The sequence below is a fragment of the Pongo pygmaeus genome, chromosome 7, assembly GCF_028885625.2.
Source record: "Pongo pygmaeus isolate AG05252 chromosome 7, NHGRI_mPonPyg2-v2.0_pri, whole genome shotgun sequence".
In the NCBI taxonomy this organism is placed as follows: domain Eukaryota; kingdom Metazoa; phylum Chordata; class Mammalia; order Primates; family Hominidae; genus Pongo; species Pongo pygmaeus.
The window spans coordinates 143584540-143609115 of NC_072380.2; positions in this window are offsets into that span (position 1 = coordinate 143584540).

Below are 24576 nucleotides of genomic sequence, written 5' to 3' on the forward strand. Positions count from 1 at the left end.
AACACATGGGGTTTGGAGGAGCCTAACTCAGCTTGGAAACAGGGAAGAAGACAAGGAAGGTGGCGATGGTGGTAGAGGAAGTCTTCTGGAATAGATGAAGTTCGAGCTGAGTCTTAAGGAAGTAGTATGTAGAGAAGTGGGGAGCAATTGAATATTTCAGAGCATGACGGTATGGGAGAGATGTCGGGTGCATGTGGAGGAGAGAAAGAAAAGATGCCAGATAAAGGAGGCTGGAAACCCGGCAGGCCATGATATGAAATGTGGACTTTACCTTGACACCATTGGGAGTCAGGCATTCAGTGAAATTTAAACAAGTAATGGATGTAATCAGATTTTCGTTGTAGGAAGACTTCTGTTAGAAATGTGTGGGACGGTGAGAAAAGAATCATGAGTTAATCACATGGAAAATGTTTTAATAATCCAGGCAAGAAACAACTAGTGTCTGAACCTGAGCAGTAGCAATGAGAATGAAGAAGAGGGATAGATTTTCATGTGGGATGTAGAAGCCCTGGATGCAGCTTGGTGGGCAACTAGCTGGGGAGGGTAATGGTGGAGGGTAACTTAAAATAACCGATTGGCCTGGGATATCAAATGGATGGAGGTAATATTTAATGAGGGGACACAGGAATGGAACATGTTTTGGAGTTTGTAAGGGTGAGATCATGAACTCAGGTTTGGTCCTGTTGAATTTAACACATCTGTGGGACAGTCCAGTAGAAATGCCCTCAAGTCTGGGGAGCAAAAAGGCCTGGGATGAAGACAGAGAATTGGGAGCTGCTGGAATCTCCAAAACCTTTCTTATTAGTGAAATCACCCAGGGAAATGAGAAGCATAGAGGGTCAAAGGCAGAACCCTGAGCAACTCTACCATATAAGAGGCAGACCAAAGAGGAAAAGGCTGCGAGAGAAACCAAGAAGGAAAGAGGAAGGCAACCATGAAGAAGCTGTGTTCTTAAAGCAATGTAGAAAAGAGGATCAAGAAGAGTGGAAAATATTTATAAAGATGTAAGATGAAGATATTAAAATAAAACCTTTGAGTGAGGAGGTCATTAGGTACTTTGACACAAACCACAGCAATGGAAAGTTGGGGAAAGAAGGTAGATGGAGATGGGGTGAGGAGCAAAGAATGGGTGAGGACGTGAGTTAACCAAGCATCCATGACTTTTCCTAGGATGTTGACTTTGAAAAGATGAGAAAGGATTTAGGATAGTGATGAGAGAGTGGTTGTATTCGTTTTCTATTGCTGTGCAACAAATTACCTCACATTTAGTGGCTTAAAACAGCCCATATTTATTATCTCACAGTTTCTGTGGATTGGGAGTCCTGGTATAGTTTAGCTTGGTCCTCTGGTCAGAATCTCTCAAGGCTGCATTCGGATGTCGGCTGGACTGAATTCCTTTCTAGAGCTTGGGGTTCTCTTACAATGTCATGTAACTGTTGGCAGAATATAGTTACTTGTGTTTGTAGGACTGAGGTGCCTGCCTTCTGATTGGCTGTCAGCCTGGAGCTAATTTCAGGTCCTGGAAGCCACTAGGGTTTTTGGCCACATGGTCCTCCCCAAACATGGAAGCTCACTTCTTCAAGGCCAGAGGGGAGCCTCTGCTAAGATGAAGGCTTATATAACCTAATGTAGCCACAGGTGTGACTATTCCATCACTTTTGCTGCATTTTATTGGCCAGAAGCAAGTCACAGGTTCCACCTCTCCTCAAGGAAAGGGCGTTATAGAAAGACATGATTTGTTGAGGGTCACCTTAGTGTGTGTCTGCCACAGAGATCCATAATTAGGAGATTTTGATTTTAATTTTTAATAGGAATGACTTGTATGTTATATGTCAAAACAGAGTCTATTGGGTAGTTAACTACAGAGTTTGATTATTTTAATCTTAAAGGGGCTAAATTGCTACCAAGGTAGAAGCTATAGACATGTTCAGAACGAGTAAGAACTGAGCTTGATGGTTAAGCAGAGGAAAATGGTGACTTGGACAATTTTCTCAAATGGTGTTTGGATTTCTGACTGTATCAGTTATCTGCTGCTGCATAACAAAGTCCCTCAAACGTTATGACTTAAAATAGCCACAAATGACTATTGCCTGTGGGTCTGTGCTGCAGTTTGATAGTTCTAGTTTCAGCAGGGCTTCTCCATGTCTGTAATCAGCTAAGGTTAGTAGGCAACTCGCCTTCTGGGGGTCGGCTCCTCTGTTCTCCATATGGTCCCCATTCTCTAGCTGGCCATCTTGGGTTTGGTTGCAGAGCGGTCACAGGTTTCCAAGAGGGAGGGTGAAGGTGTGCAAGGGCTCTTGAGGCCTAGAATTAGAACTGGCAGCACACTGCTTTCACTAAACGCTATTGGCCTAAGCAAGTTACAACGCCAGCTCAGATAAAATGCATGGTGAAAGAGAGCTGTAAAGTGACGTTAAAAACTGCATAGATACAGAGAGTAGTGAAGAATTGTGGCAACTACTTTTGCAGTTGACAACAATGACTCATGCACATGTGCAAGGTCGAGGCTGACCAAGTACAAGGTGTTAAATTAAACTAAATTTGGCCTAAGGATGCCTCTGTACATGGAGTCCCTACTGAAGCCTAACTTAGTACATAAACTAAAAGCCTAACTTAGGAGTGTACTTTTGTAACATCAGCTGAGTCTCAGCCAGTCACAACAGCCACGCTTCCGTCAATCACAAGCAGCCACTATGTTCAAATAAGGCAAATGCTGAGCTGCAACCAATCAGCTATTTCTGTACCTCACTTACATTTCCTGTCCATAAATGCAGCCACATTACTGAATGGAGCTCTCTGAACCTTTTCTGGTTCTGAGGGCTGCCCAATTATTGAATCTTTCTTTGTTCAATTAAACTTGTTAATTTTTTTTTTTTTTTTTTTTTTGTGAGGCAGGATCTCATTCTATTGCCCAGGCTGGAGTGCAGCGGCATGATCATAACCCACTATAATCTCAAACTCCTGGCTTCAAGCGATCCACCAGCCTTGGCTTTCCAAAGCACTGGGATTACAAGTATGAGCTACTGTGCCTGGCCTGTCAAATTTAATTTGTCTAAAGTTTTCTTTGAACAATGAAACATGGAGCAAGAGGAAAGTTAGATAATTGAAAGAATTAAGGTTATTCAACACTATTAAATTAAAATTGGTCAGGCGTGGTGGCTCACTCCTGTAATACCAACAGTTTGGGAGGCTGAGGTGGGTGGATTGCTTGAGTGCAGGAGTTGGAAAAGAGTCTGGGTAACATGGTGAAACCCCATCTCTACAAAAAATACAAAAATCAGCCAGGTGTGATGGCATGCCCTGCAGTCCCAGTTCCTTGAGAGGCTGAGGTGGGAGGATCACCTGAGCCTGGGGAGGTTGAGGCTGCAGTAAGCAGTGATCATGCCACTGCCCTTCAGCCTGGGTAACAGAGTAAGGCTCTATCTCTGAAAACAGAAATTAAAGTTTTTAATTTACTGAAAGCATTTTCATGCCTCTGTGGTCTTCTCTAGACGCTGGGGACCGATCTGGGAAGGACAGTGCAACATAGAGGCAGGTTTCACACACCCATGCTAGCATGAAAGTCTTTATGAGAAGCACTTATGAGGAGGTTAGTCTTCGGGGCATAGATGTATATCAAAGTCTGGGAATTAGTGCAGGCTGTTGGGGAGCTGAGAAAATCATTTAAATAGCGAGTTGGGATGGACAAGTAGAGGAGAAGATCCAGAGATTCAAACTCAGGGTTGGAAAATGTATGATTAGGTAAGATGACAGCCTATCTGAATAGGTTAAAGACTAGACTTTTGTAAACAGCAATTCATTTGCATACTGTTTTTCCTATATGTGGCTTATAGCATTTTGCTGAGCTGGGGGAACCTGATAAGATTCCAGTATGATCCTGGATAATAAATTGTTTATGAATTGGTGAGACATGTCAGTTCTTTGGAAAAGTGTATTAAGTTCTTAATATAGTACCTGACTCTCAACAAATGATAGCCATTATGTGATTCTTGTTATTCTTAGTTTAAGTACAATTCTACATATTGGATGTTTTTGGTTTTAATCTCTTTCCTCACCAACATGCTCCATCCACATGAGAAGTGCTGTCAGTCAGGTGAGTGGGCACCCAGCTTGAGGAAACAGCTGGGAGGGGGTGGATTGGAGGTGGTGGAGTAAATTGCAATCTGTAACCCTCCTAAAAATGGCTCTCATGGGGGAAAATTACTAATCACTGCCATTATTCTGCATCTGGTGTTAATTATTCCAGGTACAGGACACTATAAATGGAATGTTAAGTTCTTAATTTAGGGTGTTTTGGGGTGGGGGAATGGTTCATTTTATTAGTCACTATTCAAGGCATTAAAAAGAACAAGAAGTTTTGATGTTAAAGTAAGTAGCTAAGTTAGAAAGGTTATGAGACTTTTCTTTTGAGTGCTGATAACTTTCTATTAAAAAATACCTGAGTCCTTGCTGGATTTATAGGCGTTTGGCATACTCTAATATGAAAAGAGGGCAGCATCAGATGAATGGGTATAAGTACCAGGGATAACTTTCACTCTCACCTGGACAATTGCAGTAACCTTCTGACTGGTCTCCTGCTTTCACTTCACTCCTCTTCAATCCATTCTCCACATGGATTGTGGAGCCAGAGTGATTCTCTTAAAATCACGTGTCATCACTTACCTCAGCAAAAGCAAGTTCCTGTTACAGTGGGTAAAATCACATTAATTACTTAAGACTTCAGGGCATTGTCTGCTTATACCTGTATCTTTAAATGTATTATCATTTGCTTGTCTCTTCTTTATTTACTAAGCTCCAGGCATCATGGTGTCTTTTTAGCTTCTGCAACAAGACAATTTTATTCCTGCATCTGCAGTGTTCCATCTCATAACTAGCTCCCTATCCTTTATGTCACAGTGTAAATGCTTTCCCTAAAGAGATTTTTCTTGATCACTGTTTTAAAAGCAGAACCTCTTATTACTTTAAATATCACTTACCAGTAGTTTTTTCTACTAAATAATTATCAATGATCTCAATAGATAATTGTTTTATTCGTTAAAAGATATAATACCTCTCTATCCTACTAGCCTATAAGGCCCAACTTAGAAGAAATCCTGTTTGTCTTGTTATTGCCTAGCAACAGAGACTCTAGAGCCAAATCCTAGTTCAAATTCCAGTACTGTAAAATCCCAGTACTGTTAGTTACTAGCTGTGTACTCAATCTTGGGGCAAGCTGTTACATAACCACTCTGTGCTTTAATTTCCTCATCTGTAAAATGGGGAATAATAGAACGTGGCCTGGTCTAAACTCTCAATTGATATTTGTTGAAAAAATAAAGAAAGAAAAACGAAACAGAAAAGTATTTATTTTAAAGTAGTTTAAACATAGGTAGGTGATGATTAGGCTTCAGAAAAAAAGGCTTTTATGTTATAAAACTGCTCCAATTTCCTAGACATAAAACTAGAGGAGTCTAAAAGTGTTGAGTCATATCACTCACTGGCTGACACGCATAATAGAGGTATTATCTATTTCAAGCATATTTGAACAACATAGTTGTATGGATGATTTATTTGTTCATTTATTTATCCACTCAGAAAACTTGATTCCTCTTTATATGCTGGACAATGTGCAACCATTAAATAAATATAATCCTTGTTCTAGAAGAGTTGACAATCTAACTGAAAAGAAAGAGAAATGGATACTAGAGGATGAATGCTGAAATAGATGTCTGAACAAAGGATGGAGGGATTAACCCTGATATCTATAAGAAGTACCCATGAAAAACTATACATCCAGGGATCATCTCTATAGTTCAATACTAGAGAAGTTTCTCTGAACATGTAGACCACTGCTTGAAGGCACCTAGAGAGAAAAGTCAGGTCACTTACAAAGAAAACCCCATCAGGCTAGCAGAAGACCTTTCAGGAGAAACCTTACAAGACAGAAGATATTGGAGGCCTATTTTTAGTAGAAAAGAAACTAAAACCAAGAATACCATATCATGCCAAACTAAGCTTCATAAGCAAAAGAGAAATAAAATCCTTCTCAGACAAGCACTAGGGGAATTTGTTACCACCAGACCAGCCTTACAAGATTTACTTAAAGAAGTGCTGAACATGGAAACAAAAGATTGAAACTTGCTACCACAAAAACACACCCAAGCACATAGCCCACAGACAATATAAAGCAATTAATCAAGTCTACAAAACAAACAGCTAACAACATGATGACAGAATCAAAATCTCACATATCAATATTAACCCTGAATATAAATGGTCTGAACACCCCACTTAAAAGGCATAGAGTGGCAAGCTGGATAAAAATATAAGACCTAATAGTCTACTATCTTCAAGAGATATGTCTCACATGTAATGACATCCACAGGCTCAAAATAAAGGGATAGAGAAAGATCTACCATGCAAATGCAAAACAAAAAAAGAACAGGGATTGCTATTCTAATACCAGATAAAACAGGCTTTAAACCAACAACAATCAAGAAGGACAAAGAAGGGCACTACGTAGTGATAAAGGGTTCAATTCAATAAGAAGACTTAACTATCTTCTTATACAGGGTATAAGTATATATACTTAATATATTATATATATATATATATATAATATATATATATAATACCCAGTATTATATATGGGTATATATACACCCAGCATTGGTGCACCTGCATCTATAAAACAAGTACTTCTAGATCTATGAAAAGACTTAGACAGCCACACAATAATACTGGGGGATGTCAACACCTAACTGACAACATTAGACAGATGATTGAGGAAGAAAATTAACAAAGAAATTCTGGACTTATACATAACACTTGACCAATTGGACCTAATAGGTATCCACAGAATACTCTATCCAACAGTCACAAACTATACATTCTTCTCATCCACACATAGAAGATATTCTAAGATTGACCATGTGCTCAGTGAAAAGTAAGTTTTAATAAATTCAAAAAAATAAAAATGATACCAAGAGCACTCTCAATCTTTGTGCAATAAAAATAGAAGTCAATAGCAAGAAGGTCTCTCAAAACTACACAAAAAGATAGAAATTTTAACAACCTTCTTCTGAATAACTCATGAGTGAAAAACAAAATTAAAACAGAAATCAACAAATTCTTTGAAATTAATGAAAATGGAGACATAACTTACCAAACATTTTGGAATGCAGCTAAAGCAGTAAGAGAAAATTTATAGTACTAAATATCTTCATCAAGAAGTTAGAAACATCTTAAATTAATAATCTAACATTGTTCCTAGAGGAACTAGAAAAAAAGAACAGCCCAACCCCAAAGCTAGCAGAATAAAACGAATAACTAAAATCAGAAGAGAAAGTAATGAAATTGAGATCCAAAAGCCTAAATGAAAGAGCAATAAAACCAAGTGTTTTTTGAAAGAATAAACAAGACTGATAGACTGCTAGGGATAGATAAAGAAACAAACAAAAAAAAAACAGAAGAGCACAATCAGAAATGAAAAAGATGACTTTACAACTGATTCCATAGAAATACAGAAGATCCCCAGACTCTTATGAAAACCTCTATGCACACAAAGTAGAAAATCTAGAGGAAATGGATAAATTCCTGGAAACACACAATCTCCCAAGATTGAACCAGGAAGAAAGTGAAAACATGAACAGACCAATAACAAGTTCTGAAATTGAATTAGTAATGAAACTCTACCAACCAAACCCAGCCCTGGACTGAATGGATTCACAACCATTCTATGAGATATACAAAGAAGACCTGATACCAATCCTACTGAAACTATCCCAAAAAACTATGAGGAGGGATTTCTCCCCAACTCATTCTACAAAACAAGCATCATCCTGACACCATAATCTGGCAGAAACACAATGAAAAAAGAAAACTACATGCCAATATCCCTGATGAACATAGACACAAAAACCCTCAACAAAATACTAGCAAACTGAATATAGCAGCACGCCAAAAAATTAATTCACCATGACCAAGTAGGCTTTACTCCTGGGATGCAAGGTTGATTCAGCATACACAAGTCAATAAATGTGATTCACCATATAAACAGAATAAAAACAGAAAACCATATGATCATCTCAATAGATGCAGATAAAGCCTTTGATAAAATCCAGCATCTCTTCATGATAAAATCCCTCAAGAGACTAGACATCAAAGGACCCTACCTCAAAATAATAAAAGCCATCTATGACAAACCCACAGCCAACATCATACTAAATGGGCAGAAGCTGGAACAATTTCTCTCGAGAACTGGAACAAGACAAGGATGTCCACTCTCGCCACTGTTATTCAATATAGTACTGGAAATCCTAGCCAGAGCAATCAGGCAAGAGAAAGAAATAAAAGGCATCCAAATATGGGGAAAAAAAAGTCAAACTGTCTTCTCTGGCGTTATAATTTTAGACCTAGAATATCCTAAAGACTCTGTCAAAAGGCTCCTGGCACTGATAAATAACTTCAGTAAAGTTTCAGGATACAAAATCAATGGGCAAAAATCAGTAATATTTCTATACACCAATAACATTCTAGCTGAGAGCCAAATCAAGAACATAATTCCATTTATAATAGCAACAAAAAATGAAATACCTAAATAATTCTACCCAAGGAGGTGAGAGATCTCTACAAGGAGAACTGCAAAAATGACTGAGAGAATTCAGAGGTGACACAAATAAATGGAAAAATATTTCTTACTCTTGGAATGGATGAATCAATGTCATCAAAATGGCCATACAGCTGAAAGCAATTTACAGATTCAATGCTATCTCTATCAAAACACCAACATAATTTTTCACAGAATTAGAAAAAAACTATTCTAAAATTCATATGGAACCAAAAAGGAGTCTAAATAGCCAAAGCAATCCTAAGCTAAAAGGACAAAGCCAGAGGCATCACATTACCTGACTTCCAAGTATACTATAAGGCTAGATTAACCAAAACAGCACAGTACTGGTACAAAAACAGACACATAGATCAACAGAACAGAATAGAGAGCCCAGAAATAAAGCCACATACCTAAAACTATCTGATCTTCAACAAAGTTGACAAAAATAATCAACGGAGAAAGGACTCCCTATTCAATAAATAGTGTTGGGATAATTGGCTATCCATATGCATAAGAATGAAACTAGACTCCTATCTCTCAATCATAAAAATTAACTCAAGGTCAATTAATAATTCAGCTGGGCATGGTGGTACATGCCTATAGTCCCAGCTACTTGGGGGGCTGAGGTGTGAGGATCGCTGAGCCTGGGAGGCAGAGATTGCAATGAGCTAAGATCACGCCACCACACTCCAGCCTGGGTGACAGAGTGAGACCATGTCTCAAAAAAAAAAAAAAAAAAAAAAAAAAAAAAAAAAAATTAAATGTGAGATCTCAAACTATACAAATTCTCGAAGGAAACCTAGGAAATACCCTTCTCAATATTAGCTTTGGCAAAGAATTTATGGCTAAGTTCCCAAAAGCAATTGCAACAAAACAAAAAATTGACAAGTGAGACCTAATTAAATGAAAAAGCTTTTGTGCAGCAAAAGAAGTTACCAACAGAGTAAACAGACAGCCTGTAGAATGGGAGAAAATATTTGGAACCTATGCACCTGACTAAGGTCTAATATCCAGAATCTATAAGGAACTTAACAAATCAACAAGCAAAAAACAAATAATCCAATTTTAAAATGAGTAAAGGACCTGAACAGACACTTCTAAAAAAAAAAAAGACTTCCTGGAGGCCAACACAGATATGAAAAAATGCTCAGCATCATTAATCATCACAGAAAAGCAAATCAAAACCACAATGAGATAAATCTCACATCAGTTAGAATGGCAATTGTTAAAAAGTCAAAAAATAACATCTGCTGGCAAGGCTGTGGAGAAAAGCAAAGATTTTTTTTTTTTTTTTTTTTTTTTTGAGACCTAGTTTTGCTCTTGTTGCCCAGGCTGGAGTGCAGCAGCAGGATCTCCGCTCACTGCAACCTCAGCCTCCAAATTTTTTTTTTTTTTTGTATTTTTAGTAGAGATGGGGTTTCACCATGTTAGACAGGCTGTTTTTGGACTCCTGGCCTCAAGCAATCCACCCGTCTCGGCCTCCCAAAGTGCTAGGGTTATAGGCATGAGCCACTGCGCCCGGCTGCAAAGATGTACATTGTTGGTAGGAATGGAAACTAGTTCAGTCACCATGGAAAGCAGTTTGGAGATTTCTCAAAGAACTTAAAACAGTACTATCATTTGACCCAGAAATCCCACTATTGGGTATATACCCAAAGGAAAATAATTTACTCTATCAACAAGATACATGCACTCATCTTCATCACCATGCTATTCACAATAGAAAAGACATGGAGTCAACCTACGTGTCCATCAACACTGGACTGGATAAAGAAAATGTGGTATATATACACCATGGAATACTATATAGCCATAAAAATGAATGATACCCTGTTCTTTGCAGCAACACGGATGGAGCTGAAGACTATTATCCTGAGTAAATTAACTCAAGAACAGAAAACCAAATACTTTATGTTTTCACTTATAAGTGGGAACTAAATATTGAATACACATGGACATAGAGATGGGAACAATAGACACTGGGGACTACAAGAGGGGAGGGAAGAAGGGGAGTGGGTTGAAAAACTACCCATTGGGTACTATGCTTACTACCTGGGTACAGGCATCATTTGTACCTCTAACCTCAGTGTCACACAATATACTCATGTCATGAACCTGCACATGAACCCTTAATCTAAAAGAAAAGTTGATATTATTAAAAAATGGTGTATATTTATGGAGTGCAATGTGATGTTTTGATATACGTTTACATCAGTAAAAGATTAAATCAAGCAAAAAATGGGAACTACCCATGAATCCTGATTTTTAGTAACAATGTGTATGGTGAATGCTGCTGCATTGCCTAGATTTCCACTGCTAGATACCTCCAGTGGTTGTGTGGGTTACTGAAAACTCTGGCCAGTGTCCTTCTTTGGGGACTGACTGTAGATTCATCTGAGTTTACACCCTGATAGGTGTAGCCCAGGGCAGTCCACATCCAATGATAAGGATATTACCAAGATGGGGCTCTCTCTTTTCACTTTGTGACGACTTTGAAGGACCACCCTAACTCCAGGTTGCAGTACAAGCAGCTCAGCTGCTCAGGTCATATAACCACTATGGTATGTGAAGTATCTGTCATGAGAAAAGATGCTGCATAGAGTTGATGGTAAACCACAATAGAACACTCACAATGCAGGCCTTTGGAGCAAGGTTGTTATCTATGGTAGAGAACTGCACACTATTTGAAAAGCATTATCTGATCATGGGACATCAAGTGATTCTGTAGCCACAGCTGCCCACTGTGAACTGAGTTCTGTTAGACCACCAAGTCATAAGGTCAGGCAGGCTGAGGACTTGCATCATGAAGTGGAAGTGAGGTTAGGCTTCAGCAGGTCCAGAGAGCAGAAGTAAGTCACATATCATGTGGCCCAGATTCCATGTCAGCCACCACTGTTGTACTGGCCTAACCTTCAACTTACACCTATTGCCACCTGGTGTCCCTTACAACCAGTAGATAGAGAAGGACACATGTTCAGCTCAGTGCTGTAAATGCTGGCTGACTCTGCGTGTTGAATAGCCATCTCGAGTCAGCTTCTTTGCTCATTTTTTTGAGAAAATCTAATTCATACTGATCTCTTTAGTTTTTGATCATCCATATCACAAATCTTGTGTCATAATTTAAATTGCTTATCATGTGTATTTTATCCCTTCCAATTCTGTTATGATTGTATCCAAGACTTGATTCAGATAAGAAAATATGTAGCTCAGCTCTTGGTATAGAACAGCATCGCCGTTAAGTATTTCTAGACTCGAATTGAGTTCACGTAGACCTTGGCAGCTGAAATTGAACAGAAGGTATAGAAGATTCCAATAGAAGAATAGATAACATTTCTTAGAAATACATAGCATATCATATTTCTTCAAGGCAATCTTATTCATCCTCTTGGATTTTAAGCTCATGCTGTTCACTGACAAAGTAAATCAATTACTTTATCACAACTAGGTTTTACGTGGAATAATGCTATTATGGGAGGAAGCACATCCTCATGTTCCCATCAGGTAATTTCAGTTCTACTGCCCCAAAGGCAGTGTATTTGTGGAGCCCTTCAAGTTCCCCTCTCTATCTCCCCACGGGAAAATGAGCAGCTCAGATGATTGGTGTGAATGTGGATAGCCTGATATCCATTGGTCTTTGTTATCTGTAGCAGAGACACTGCATTGAAAATGAAGGTAGCAGGAATATTTCTTGCATGTTGTAAAATTGCCCTTGAAAACTCCCTGAGAAGGTCCCACACTGGTGACTAGAGATTGGGAATGCCTGCTAATACTGGCTCTCAATAAGTTGAACAGAATCTTTGTTTTTTCCCTCCAGCTTTGGAACACCATGTTTCTTTAGTTGATTATCAAGTAAAGCCTTCAACTTCCATTCTGTGGAAGTGTTGTACAAAAATATCTATTAGAAAACTCATGTATCAACATTCAGTGGGGCCAGAAGCTCAGACTATTAAGAGATGGGGCAACCAGAATGCACTGAGGGAACAGTGGATTGGAGTAGACCTCTGTGGAGGTCTCTGCTTATTGACAGGGGTGAAGTGGTGGAATTTCTCTCTTTTATTATCTTTGACATGGTCCAATAATTGAATATTTCTAAATCAAATAAGGTGGGATTCCACCACAAGCATTAGTATCATACTTGTCAAGTACTAAGCACTTAGTAAATGCTATCCTCACTAATAATTTCTCCATCACAGGTAACTGTCAAAATAGTACTCTGATGAGAAGTAGGTAGAATTGATTGAATCTGTCTTGTAGAGTTGATTGAATCTGTCTTCCCTGTGGGGTGGCTGTTAATACATTTTTCTGCTGAGATCTTCAAACAGACAACAATAGATAGCTTAATGGTGGAGTCAATGGTTAAAAATTGCTCCAAATATCTTCAACATAGGAAAGAGTACTCCTGCATGAAGGGCAACCCCAAGTAGAGACCTGTTTTTCTTTCTTCAGTCCAGAAGTGCTGGGCTGGAGTCTTGATGTGATTGATTAAAATGGAGAATTATATAAATATAAAATTTTATAAAGGGGATTTGTGGTTGTAAAATTAAATTCTTCAAGAGCCACACATTCTTATTCAGAGTCCAAACTATTTGGAAAATATATAAATCTATCAATAAAAAATTTCCAGACTGTTTTCTTTGTTTAGCTTTGAACACAACTGGAGCTTTGCTTTAAATAACTTGAAGAAGAAAAGGGTTCTGACCAAGAGACTAAGTCGGTGGCTTGAGGGGGTTTACCCAGAGTTTCTGTCTTTGCACTTGTTGGACTGACTTTTAGCTTTTATTGATCTCATAGATTAAAGACAATTGATCATGTCTAAGAATAAGTAAAACTAGATCAATGCTTTGTCAGTTATGATGAAAGCATTCTGAACTTGAGAGTTGCAAAAAATAAATGATTTGTCTTCTGTTATTGCAATAGCATCCTGTTCTTCATTTTCTTCCTTTTCTTTACCTCAAGCTAGTTTCTGTTGTTGTTGCCATTATCAGCACTTGTGCTGGACCATTGTTTTTATTCCATCCTATACGAGTAAGGGAGGTTAGGGTTGGAAGAGAGCAGCTTGGCCGGCACTCCTAATTTTATGGTTTAAGAAATTGAGGTCCAAAACGTTAAATGATGACTTAGCAAAAGAACCAGGATTCAAAATAGGATTCTGGTCTCATTTTGTTACATACTTTTTGCTGCATCAATGAAACAAACCTCTGAAATATAAGACCTAGCTACTATTCCTATTATCCTAGAGGAATAGAACAAAGACTAGCAGAGACTAACTGCAAGAAAGAGGTGGCTGCACAGCTTCCACCCAGCTTGTCACATCCCTGCTCTTTTCATAATTCCGTACTACTTCATGGCCGATACATTGAAGCTTCATTTTTGGGCCACAAGCCATGGGACCATCTCAGAATGATGGTCTGTTGGCATGTGCTAATTAAGATTTCTCTTGAATGAGATTAATGCTGTTATAAAAGAGACCCCAGGGAGCCATCTTGCCTTTTTCACCATGTGAGGACACAGTGAGAAAGTGTCGTCTTGTCTATGAACCAGAAAGCAGGCCCACACCCAACACCAGATCTTCTAGCACCTTGATCTTGAACTTCCCAGCCTCTAGAACTGTGAGGAATAAGATTCTGTTGTTTATAAGTCATCCAGTTTATGGCATTTTATAGCAGTCTAAATGAACTAAGATAGTTAATATTCCTTGTTAAGAACCAAGATAATAATATTAATATCCATAGTTGTTATCTTTGGAGTACTAATTTTGGGCCAGCTATATATAAATTGTACTCTTTTGGCCTGTATGATAGCCTTATGATGTAAGCACCGTGATGATCTATTGACGGATAAGAAATTGAGGCACAGAGAAATGAATAACTCCCCAAGCTCCCCTAGATGATAAATAATGGAGTTGGGATGTAAATTATTTCACTGTCTCATTGGAGCAAATTCTTCCCCTCCCCTCCCTGCCAATACCGTGAAAGCAACCCATTTTCTTATAGATAATTGAGACCTTAGCAGGAGAAACCAGAGAAATGAGTCAGCATAATCCATTCTTTGGTTTAGAGGTATTTTCCCCCAGGGATCCAGTTTGTTGATTTCCAAGGAGCTTGATACCTACATTGTCAAAACTTGAAAGCTTGGCCAGCATGTCCCTGATTTCCCAGTGACCCGGTACTGCTCAGAGCCATGCAATGTCTTCAAAATATTGAGCATCAAAAGATGCGGTAGAACCCCAAGATCTTACAGATGTTGCAAGGCAAACATGGGAGAATGACTCAGCTCTAAATAGCTAACAGTAGCCCAAGCATGGAGAAGCTTAACTTGTTTTGTTTGTTTGTTTAAAGGAAATAGCTTACACTTCTTTCACCGTGGAAGGCACCCCAATTTGTTATAATTACTTGCCTTTTCTGCTAATGTTTAAGTTTGGGGAGTTTTTTTTTTTCCCCTTCTCTCTATTCTTAAAACTTAGCACAGGGTATATATTTGTTAAATGAATGAAAGCATGAGTCTTGGGTGTGCTGACATAGTACCAACGATATACAAAGAAACATAGGCCAGCCAGGGGCGGTGGCTCATTCCTGTAATCCCAGCACTTTTGGAGGCTGAGGCGGGCAGATGGCTTGAGCTCACAAGTTCGAGACTAGCCTGGGCAACATGGTGAAACCCCATCTCTATAAAAAATACAAAAAATTAGCCAGGCATGGTGGCATGTGCCTATAGGCCCAGCTACTCGGGAGGCTGAGGTGGGAGAATCACCTGAGCTCAGGAGGTCGAGGCTGCAGTGAGCTGAGATCCTGCCACTGCACTCCAACTTGAGCAACCAGAGTGAGACCCTGTCTCAAAACAACAACAACAGCAGCAACAAAAACCCAAAAAGCAGAAAACAAAAAACCCCCCAAAATAAAAAAGAAACACAGGAAATTGGGGAGCTTTCAAGGCATCACTGGGTAGAACAAAGGGGAGAGAAGTGCAAACTCAGAATCTCTGGACACAGAAGACCCTTAAGCAGAGTGCTCTGCACAGTTCTCCCCCATTCCATTCGTGGGCCCTCTTTTGTGTGTGCTCAACAGTAACATTCTGATGGACATCAAGCTTCCAAAAGTCAACACCAGCTATTACCTTAGAATTATCTGTCACAATCTTGTCTCTACTCACAAGCTCTGGACTCTACATAGACATGACAAGACTTGGTCGATACTGTGGAATAAACTGATTGTTAATTGCTGGTAGAAGCAAACACACACACACATGCATGTGTGCACACACAAACACACAGTCAACAGAAGAAACTGCAAATAACCTACAATCTGTTTATCTCCTTCAAACTTCTTTGAGACTTTCCAGTTACGGTGGTCTGAAGTGGTAGATGGATCCTTTTGGTCAAAAACAAGTAGAAAACTGGAAAAAATGATTTAAAAAACCATTCAGGGGTTTAAAAGTTGACTACAGGCAGAACAGAAATTAAGGAGCACTTCCTTTTTCATAGCTTTATTGAGATGTACATATCATGATACTCACCTGTTTAAAGCAAATGATTCAATGTTTTTGTGTGTGTTCGTGGAGTTGTGCAAGAGAAGTGCTTATGTTTGAAAACCTGTACACCTGAGGAGCAGGGTAGGGATCTGTGGCCTTCTTTCCTGGAGCTACTCCCTTTACTTCCCAAGCTTGGGTCTGGTCTTGAATATCCACAGATTTTCTGAAAAAGGGGTCCATGCAACGCAAGGCAAGGCCTGAGCACCTGCACTTTGCCAGTGAAGAGCCACTGACTTGGTAAACTAATAAGGAATCCGCACCGTTATTTTATGGGCCACAAAGAAAAAAAATAAAACTTCTGCTAATTAAACCTGACCTTGATTGTACAATGCATCCCAATTTCAGAGATGTTAAAATGTGAGTCTTAGAATGGATGGAATATGAGTAGGAGCAAATGGGTGCGTGGTTGGGATCACATGAGGTGCAGATAAGGATGACTTTGATGTGTTGGACAGGGACAGATTTGATGTCCAGTAAGTGGTTTGAAACTTAGGAGAAACCCTGGTGTGTGGATACAGATTTAGGTGTGTCAGCCTACAGGTGGTATTTGGAACTGTGGGAGAGGATGTGATGGCCCAGGAGGGTGTGGAGAGCAGGGTCTTTCCGCCATGGCACCATTGATAGTACTGTGTTGTCAGGGCTGTTTCGTGTACTGTAGGATGTTTAACAGCATCCTGGCCTCTATGCCTAGATTCCACTAAGCAACCAACACCCAACTGTGACAACCAAAATGTCTGTAGACACTGCCAAATGTCCAGTGTTTCTACCCCTTGAAACCCCTTCTTGTCAAAAACTACTGTTGTAGAGGGAGGCAGGAAGAGGAAGAGGAGGGATTCAGGGGATATTAATGTTTAATACATGTTTAATAATGAATACACAGACTAAGAAGAAATGTGATATTGATTAAAGGATGGTGTGCCTAGTTTTTGTTTTTCCCTTCTATTTGTTCCCCTTGATCATTTTAAATGGCATAAGCTCTTTGGCCTTGCAGACATTGAGCAAGGAGTGCTGGATTTAGGTAGTAGTAAGGGTTCTGCAGTCAGAAATTCAGGGGTCATATCCTAAGCTTCGCTAGTCCCGAGCTGCATGGCCTTGACCACCCCTTGGCTACATGGCTTGACCACCCCTTAGCTGCATGATACACAGGTCAGATTCTCTCTTCTTTTTCTTCTCTTCCTCCCTCTCTCCCTCCCTCTCTCCCTCTTTCTCTTTCTAACTTTTTTGTTCCCAAGTATTTATTGAGAGCCAATCCAGTTTGGAAGGGGAACCCATTAAGAATGATGTTACAAAGGAATGTATTATTCAGAATTGTTATAGATTCTATGAAGGGAAACTGCTCTGATGGCACTGAAAATGTGGGCGAAGGATTACCTAGGTGCCGAGGCAGGAGACTGAAGGCACAAAATGTTTCAGTATGATAAAGAAAATAGTTAGAATAAGAATAGTCATAATACAAATTAGATACAGAGATGATCATGGACATTATCAATCATTAGTATAAGCATTATTAATTATTAGCTTTTAATATTACTCTTTGTTGTATTACTAATATAACAAGAAATAACTGGGGGGTATAGGGTCAGGTGCTGAAGGGATATTGTGAGAAGTGACCTAGAGGCAAGAGGTGAGCCCTCTGTCATGCCCGCATAAGGGCCACTTGAAGGCTTCTTGGTCAAGCGGTAACGCCAGTGCCTGGGAAGGCACCTGTTACTTAGCAGATCTTGAAAGGGAATCTTCTTTCCTTGGAGGTGTGAGGGAACACTCTGCTCCACCAGCTTCTTGTGGGAGGCTGGATATTATCCAGGCCTGCCGTAGTCTTCTGGAGGCCTAAACCCCTCCCTGTGGTGCTGTGCTTCAATGGTCACTTTCCTTGTCCACTTTCATGTTCCTCCCATACTTCTGGTTACTCTTTGAAGTTTGTAGTAGATAGCGGTAGAAGAAATAGTGAAAGTCTTAAAGTCTTTGATCTTTCTTATAAGTGCATAGAAGAAAATGCTGACGTATGCTGCATTCCCTCTCTGCTTTGGCTACCTAAAAGGGAAGGGCCCCCTGTCCCATGATCACATGACCTGCTTGACCTTATCAATCACTTGGATGACTCACTCTCCTCACCCTGCCCCCCTTGTATTGTTTGCAATAAATATCAGCGCGCCCAGCCATTCCGGGCCACTACCGGTCCCCGCATCTTGGTGGTAGTGGTCCCCCGGGCCCAGCTGTTTTCTCTTTATCTCTTTGTCTTGTGTTTTTGTTTCTTACAGTCTCTTATCTCCACACATGGGGAGAACACCTGCTAAGCCCCGTAGGGCTGGACCCTACAGAAAATCTCATTTAAACCCCTACCCCACAAACAGCCTATAATCAAGTGACATCGACACCCCTCAGGGATGACCCTTTGGGGGACCAAAGTTCTCATGGGTTCTCTGTCAGTGAATTTCACAGGATGTATTTCATAGGTAAGAGGGAAGCTTTGGAGATGGATTGTCCTGCTTATTAGCTTTGTGACATTGGCTAAGCTCATCAGTTTTATCTGTCATACTGGGAAAATGTCATCCACCTAATAGGATTTTTGGAAGGAATAAATAAGATAATTCAAGAAGAGGGCTTATACCAATTCCTAGAGTGTAGTCAGTGCCCAGTAAATGCTGTGGCAACTGGAAGGGTCTTAGACCACATGACCAAGGAGTGGGGTTGGGAGTAGGGTGGCAGGCAGGGAACAACTTAAACAACAGGAATGGGATTGCATTTCTCAGCAGAGCCCATGTAACGGGACTCTTCCTGTAGCTAGTGATCCAGGACAGAGTGTTCAGAGGTAGGAGAGTGTGATGGGCCAGGAGACAAGGGAGGAGAATCCATCAAGACAGATGCAGTCCATGCTGGACTATGTCGAGTGCAACAACAGTGGCAATAGGACTTTGTACTTAGGAGGATGTATTAGTCAGGGTTCTCTAGAGGGATAGAACTAATATATATATAAAATATAGGATATATGTATCATATTAGTATATAGGATATATGTATATTAGTATATATATATTAGTATATATATTAGTACTTAATCATATATAATGCAAGTCTGAAACCCAGACTTATACATATATGGGAGTTTATTAAGTGTGTGTATATATGTATATATGTGTGTGTATATATGTATATATGTGTATATATGTATATATATGTATATGTACACACACACACACACACACACACATATATATATATATAAAGGGGAGTTTATTAAGTACTGACTTACACAATAGCAAGGTCTCACAATAGGCTGTCTGCAGGCTGAGGAGCGAGGAGAGCCAGTCTGAGTTCCCAAAGTGAAGAACTTGGAGTCCGATGTTCAAGGGCAGGAGGCACCCAGCACGGGAGAAAGATGTAGGCTGAGAGGCTAGGCCAGTCTCTCCTTTTCACGTTTTTCTTCCTGCTTTATATTCCCTGGCAGCTGATTAGATTGTGCCCACCAGATTAAGGGTGGATCTGCCTTCCCCAGCCCGCTGACTCAAATGTTAATCTGTTTTGGCAACACTCTCACAGATACACCCAGGATCAATACTTTCAATCCAATCAAGTTGACACTCAGTATTAACCATCACAGACGAGGTGAGGACAGAAGTCAGTCTGGAGAGTCCAATGGTAAGGCAGTGGAGACACAGAAGCTAGATAGCTTCTGCTAGAAGCAAATCTGGGGAAGAAATGAAACAGAAGTCAGCAGCTTAAGAGTGCTGTGGCAATAGACAGAGAAAGGAGGCCACACATCAGATAGAGCCCGTAGGTAATTAGAAGGTCTGGGGCATTTGGAAATAGAAGGTTTCAGTTAGAATGGTTTTGCTGGTGTTGCCGTTTCATAACTTCTGGCTGGGGCAAGAGAGGGAGAAGGATAGCGTTGTTACATTGACTGACCATGGGGACCACTTCAAGTACAGATGTGAGGACAGGAGGAGGCAGCCAGATGGGAGAAACTTGGGGGACCAAAGTGACCACAGCTGTAAAGAGCAGGAGAGAGGGGAACTGTAGAATTCTGGAAGCCTGAAGGCTGTGTCTCAACACGGGAGAGAGGACTAGAGGGAGATAAAGACTTTACCAGCCTTGTGACCCCAACTTCTAGTAGATGGCCACCCACACATGGCAGGTATTAATATAAGTTGGTGGTGGGATGAAGAAACCATAGGTAACATAGGTCTCATTATGCCCATTTTGTAGATGACCAGAGACACTTACTGTTATGTTTAAGGTCACACAGCTAGAACGTGCTAGGGCCAAGACCCGAAGTCAGGTCTCCAGAGTCCTGGCCTAGGGCTCTTTCCTTCAGCACATTGTCACTCTCTCAGGCTTTGTCACTTGCCTCCACCACACCTACTCAGAGCCAACCTCCTATCCTCTTGACAGGCTTACAGGGAGGCAAGAGGGTGTTACGCAAAGGAAACTTTGTTCAAATTCTGCTTTTTCACTTGCAAGCTGTGTGGTCTGGGCCAATATTTTACCTCTTTATACCTCATCATTTCCTCTGTCAAACAGGAATGACTCAGCCTTCATGTAGCTGCATCTGAGACAGCCAGCTGGAACATAAACTCCAGGAGGGCAGGGACTTTTGCCTGTTTAGTCCACTGCTCTGTCTCCAGCACCAGCACCTAGAACAGCTCCAGGTCATTCTGGTTTTAGTTAAGCTTCCTTGAATGAATGGGAGAAGCAGAACCTCACACTTCAGGCTTCTGTTCCCCAGTCTGACCAGAAGATGGCAGCAAAGGAAAGCGTGTCCCCTGGACAAGGCTGTTGCAGTGCTGAAGGCCTCTGCAGATTTCCTGATTGCTTGCCCCTGCATTAGGAAGCAGAGCTGTCACTGCTCCTTGAGCTTCAGACCTGTGGGCCTGTGCAGAGCCTAGTTATGAATCCTTTTTGTAGAGGCCTGGTGCTGCTTGGGTGAGAAGGGGCAGCATGTGCAGGAGGTGCCTTTTGGGCCTCCATCTAGTAGAGCTGTGTATAAATCCATTTTCACACTGCTATAAAGACATTACCTGAAACTGGGTAATTTATGAAGAAAAGAGGTTTAATTGACTCATAGTTCCACATTGCTGGGGAGGACTCAGGAAACTTAACAATTGAGGTGGAAGGTGAGGGGGAAGCAAGGCGTGTCTTACATGGCAGCAGGAGAAAGCATGAAAGGGGAACTGTCAAGCCCCTTATCAAACCATCAGGTCTCATGAGAACTCACTCACTATCACAAGAACAGCATGAGGGAAACCACCCCCATGATCCAATGACCTCTCACCAAATTCCTCCCCTCCACACATGGGGATTACAATTCGAGATAAGATTTGGGTGTGTACACAGAGCCAAACTTTGTCATTCTGCCTCTGGCCCCTCCCAAATCTCATGTCTTTTTCACACTTCAAAACCAATCATGCCTTCTCAGCTATCCCCCAAAGTCTTAACTCATTCTAGCATTAACTCCAAAGTCTCATTTTAGACTTGGACTTTTGAGTTAAAAGTCAAAAACTTTTGAGACAAGACAAGTTCCTTCCACCTATGAGACTGTAAAATAAAAAACAAGTTAGTTACTTCCAAGATACAATTGAGGTACAGGGACTGGGTAAATGTTGCAGTTCTAAATGGAAGAAGTTGACCAAAATGAAGGGGCCACAGGCCCCATGCAAGTCTGAAAACCAGTGGGGCAGTCATTAAATCTTAAAGCTTTGAAATGATCTCCTTTGACTCCGTGTCTCACATTCAGGGCATGCTGATGCAAACGGTGGGCTCCCATGGCCTTGGGCAGCTCCACTCCTGTGGCTCTGCAGGGTATAGCCTGGCATTGAGTGCCTGTGGCTTTTCTAAGTGCATGGTGCAAGCTTTCAGTGGATCTACCTTTCGGGGGTCTGGAGGATGGTGGACCTCATCTCACAGCTCCACTAGGCAGTGCCGCAGTGGGGAAACTCTGTGGGGCTTCCAACCCCACATTTCCCTTTCACACTGCCCTAACAGAGGTTCTCCATGAGGGCTCTGCCCCTGCAGCAGACTTCTGCCTAGACATTCAGGTGTTTCCATACATCCTCTGAAATCTGAGTAGAAGTTCCCAAAGCTCAACTGTTGTCTTCTGTCTACCCACAGGCCCAACACCACATGCAAGCTGCCAAGGCTTCTATGTAGTACTGGGCTGTGGATAGCAATGGTCTGGGCTGTACCTTGACTCCTTTTAGCCACGGCTGGAGCTGGAGTGACTGGGATGCAGGGCAACAAGTCCCAAAGCTTCACAGAGCAATGGGGCCCTGGGCATGGCCCATGAAACCATTTTTCTCTCCTAGGCCTCTAGGCCTGTGATGGGAGGGGCTGCTGTGAAGGGCTCTAACATGCCCTGGAGACATTTTCCCCGTTGACTTGGCTATTAACATTTGGCTCCCTGTTGCTTATGCGAATTTCTGCCACCGGCTTGAATTCCTCCACAGAAAATGAGTTTTTTTCTACCACATGGTCAAGCTGCACATTTTCCAAACCTTTATGCTCTGCTTCCCTTTTAAACATAAGTTCCGATTTCAAGCTATCTCTTTGCGAGCACATATTGCTGTACACTGTTAAGAGCACCCAAGCCACCTCTTCAACACTTTGCTGCTTAGAAATTTCTTCTGCCAGATACCCTAAATCATCTCTCTCAAGTTCAAAGTTTCACAGATCTCTACAGCAGGGACACAATACTGCCAGTCTCTTTGCTAAAGCATAGCAAGAGTGACCTTTGCTCCAATTCCCAATAAGTTCCTCATCTCCACCTAAGACCACCTCAGCCTGGACTTCATTGTCCGTGTCACTGTCAGCATTTTGGTCAAAACTATTCAACAAGTCTCTAAGAAGTTCCAGACTTTCCCACATCTTCCTGTCTTCTTCTGAGACCTCCAAACTGTTCCGACCTCTGCCCATTACCCAATTCCAAATTTGCTTCCACATTTTTAGGTTATCTTTATAGCAATGCCTACTTCCAGTACCAATTTCCTGTATTAGCCTGTTGTCATACTGCTATAAAGAAATACCTGAGACTGGATAATTTATAAAGGAAAGAGGTTTAATTGACTCATAGTTTCACATGGCTGGGGAGGCCTCAGGAAACTTACAATCGTGGAGGATGGGGAAGGAGAAGCAAATACATTCTTCACAAGGCAGCAGGAAAGAGAAAGAGAACAAAGGGGGAAGCCCCTTATAATAAAACCATCAGATCTCATAAGAACTCACTTACTATCATGAGAACAGCATGGAGGAAACTGCCCTTATGATCCAGTCACCTCCCGCCATGTCCCTCCCTTGACATGTGGGGATTACAATTCAAGATGAGATTTGAGTGGGGACACAGAGCCAAACCATATCAAGCTGTGTAAACACCCACCTATCCCTATGCTCAGTGCCCCAGTCTCAGATCACTGGGGCCCTGGGATTGGGGACAAGAAGTCAGGGTGGGGTGTGGGCCAGATGCCAGCATTTGGAACATATAAAGGCACCACCTCGGATTCATACAGCAGTTGATCAGGAATCCTTGTCTACCACCCCATTTTGAGACTGGTGTGGTTATCATGGCTTGTTCCTTCAGGTTTGAGCTCAAAATATAACCTCCCCAGGGATGACTTTCCCACTTAAAGTAGGCCCCACATTCTATCATCCTTCTTCAAAGTGCTTACCATTATCAGAATTGATTTTCTTTCTTTATTTTGTAAGTTAGTTTTGAGTGTTTGTGGCCTTCCAATCACTAGGATGTTTGGGACAGGGCTGCTTTCAGTTCCCAATGGACCTCCAATGTGGAACAAGGTCTGGCATATAGGCATGTGTTCAGACAAGAACTGATGAGTGTTGAACAAATTGTGCCCACTTCCTAGCTATCATTCTCACTCATGATATATAGAATTTTACATTGCATGGATCACACATTATTTAGGAATTTATGTGTTAATTGTCCCACTCCCCAGGGGTCCGTAAGCTGAGGGAGGGCAAGACCACACCTGCCTTGTTTGGTACCCTGTCCCTTGATCTTGCAGAGTATCTGGCACCCAAGGTGATCATAGAATTTGGGAGGTGAAGCACAGAGATGCTAAGGCACTCATCGGTGAAGGACAGAGCTGGGACAAGGCTTGCCTTTCCCTTTCTGTCTGGTGCTCTTTCTCCACCAATGGCAGAATGCTGGGAGAACCATTCCCACCACCTACACCAAAGCTTTATTTCTGAACACATCTGTTCTTATCCTGTCTTGGGAGCTATGTGGGCTGGGCCTGTCTATTAGTGGCTTTGTGCACAGGGTTACGTTGAATTGACATAACAACCTTATGAGGGCATTCTTGTTAGTCCCTTTCTGCGTAGATGAGAAACCAAGACTCAAAGAGATTAAACACCTATCCAAGGCATTGCAGGTTAGCACAAGTGTAGGCAACCTTTGAATTTGGAACTCTATTGTCTCTCTGAAGGCAGATGTGACCTAACACAAAGGAGAT